This window comes from Penaeus japonicus, unplaced genomic scaffold (assembly GCF_977035675.1).
Source record: "Penaeus japonicus unplaced genomic scaffold, GWHDUDI00000001_assembly GWHDUDI00000024, whole genome shotgun sequence".
Lineage (NCBI taxonomy): Eukaryota > Metazoa > Arthropoda > Malacostraca > Decapoda > Penaeidae > Penaeus > Penaeus japonicus.
In genome coordinates this window covers 27,024,549-27,027,048 of record NW_028234426.1, presented here as the reverse complement: position 1 = coordinate 27,027,048, position 2,500 = coordinate 27,024,549, and the positions used below count along the sequence as shown (strand labels likewise).

The window sequence follows — 2,500 nt, the reverse complement described above, 5'->3', positions numbered from 1 at the left end:
GAGAGAGAGAGAGAGAGAGAGAGAGAGAGAGAGAGAGAGAGAGAGAGACGAAGAGAAAGATAGATAAAGAGAATAAGAGATAAAGAGAATAAGAGAGAAAGAGAGAGACTAGGGGAATATAATCAAATAGAAGACAAGTGAGAGAAGAGAAATAGACAAATAGAATAAGCGAGAATCGACCTTATGTAGAGAGCAAATAGGGACTAAGAGGGATGAGAGGAGAATAATAATGAGCGAGGGGGCTGAGGGAAATAGCTTCAGTAACAAGAAAAAGTCACGAAAGGTGGTGAGCGAAGGAGAGGCAGAAAGAGGAAAATAAGGACAGAGGAGAAGGAGAGAGAAGACAGAAATGAATAGAGGTGGAAGGAATCGAGAGGGACAGAGGGAGAGAGAGAGAGAGAGAGAGAGAGAGAGAGAGAGAGAGAGAGAGAGAGAGAGAGAGAGAGAGAGAGAGAGAGAGAGAGAGAGAGAGAGAGAGAGAGAGAGAGAGAGAGAGAGAGAGAGAGAGAGAGAGAGAGAGAGAGAGAGAGAGAGAGAGAGAGAGAGAGTACATATAAAAAACAAAAGGCGATTGAGAAAATAGAATAAAAAAAAATCAATCTATGAATGAAGAAGTAACTTCTTGATAAGGCTCCCGAGTTTGATATACTGTAAGATAAGATAATGTAAAAGATATAGAAAAATATCTAATCTAATGTAAAAAGTGATAAAAGTACGCATATATATACATATATATATATATATATATATATATATATATATATATATATAATATATTATATATATATATATATATATATATATATATAATATATATATATATATATAATAATATATTTATATATATTATATATATATATATATTATATATATATTATATATATATATATATATATTATAATACATACATACATATATATATACATATATATATATATATATATATATATATATATATATATATAATATATTATTGAAGATCGTATAGTAACTTCTAGTATACTTCCATTTCTTTTGTTTTCTTTTTATAAAGACATTTTGATAATGATGAAAACAATGTTGATGATAATGGTGATGAATATGATGATTATGACATTGGTAATACTGATGATTATGGTAATGAAGATAATAAGGATAATAATAGTGATAATGATAAGGGAAAATATTATGATAATTATGATGATAATGACAATGATAACTTGAATGACTATAATCAGGATGATAATAGCGATATACATATTGATAACGATGACAATAATAAAAGCGAGATTATGAGTGATCAAATGATTAAGCTGAATAAATAGTAAAAGAAATGTAGGAATATAAATAGAATAATATAAAGAAAATAAAGAGAAAAAGAAAATACTAAACGATACTGAAATTATTACAAAAGATAAATACAATTTAGAAAATCAAAAGGGAAACAAACAAACAAACAAACACAAAAAGGATCCAGCAATTGTGAACTTGCTGGAGAAAATAGAGAGAAGAGAGGGAGGGAGAAGGAGGAAGGAAGAGGAGGGAAGGGGGTGGTTGGGGTTGGGGGTTATGGGGGGGGTGGGGGTGGGGGGAAGGGAGAGTTAGAGAACACTTCCAGAATAGTGATGCCTACCATCTCTTTCTATTTTTTTTTCTTTTTTTTTTTTTTTTTTTTATTCGGAAATGTTCCGACCGTTTGCGATTATTTTATTTGTCTCGTGGCGGAATTCGTAGCGTGGGTGTAGGAGGGGGTAGGGGGTAGGTAGGAGGGGAGACAAAGAAGAGATGGGAGGAGGGTAGACCTGGAAGAGAGAGAGAGAGGGAGGGGGGTAGGAGGGGGAGGTAGTGGGGTAGGAGGGGAGGGAGGGGGGTTAGGAGGGGAGAGTGGGGGGTTAGGAGGGAAGGGAGGGGGGTTAGGAGGGAAGGGAGGGGGGTTAGGAGGGGAGAGTGGGGGGTTAGGAGGGGAGGGAGGGTGTTAAGAGGGGAGGGAGGTGGTTAGAAGGGGAGGGAGGGAGGGAGGGGGGTAGGAGGGGAGAGAGGCCGGAATTTGGTGGGGAAGGAGGGAGGGAAAGAGGGAGGGAGAGGGAAATGGAGGGATAGGGGGTAGGGGGGATCCAAGCCTCAAGTTCTGGAGTTCTCGCGAGTTTTTTTTTTCTCTCTCTCTCTCTTTCTTTCTTTCTTTTTCCTCTTACTCTGTGAACTCAGAATGTGATACCGTTCAGTTCAGTTGCTATTCGAATTGGTACTGGTATTAGGTATTTCATACGTATTTATATCCTGTTGGTATTAGTATTGTTTTGGTATCGACTTTGTATCACTATAGGCATACTGGTATTGATATTATTATGGTATAGCTATTGTTATGGCACTGTTTTCTCTCTCTCTCTCTCTCTCTCTCTCTCTTTCTCTCTCTCTTTATCTCTCTCTCTCTCTCTTTTTTTTTTGTATCGTTCTGGCATCAACATTATTATTCAGATACTGGCATTGCACCGCTAATGATAACTCACTAATCTCGGTAAGT

At 36.7% G+C, this 2,500-nt stretch overlaps 1 protein-coding gene across 1 annotated transcript in view; it reads left to right on the top strand.

Moving 5' to 3' along the window:
- LOC147469102 (uncharacterized) overlaps positions 1-2,500 on the top strand; it is a 212,659-nt gene that overhangs the window by 43,298 nt on the left and 166,861 nt on the right. The gene's annotated exons all lie outside the window — the stretch shown is intronic.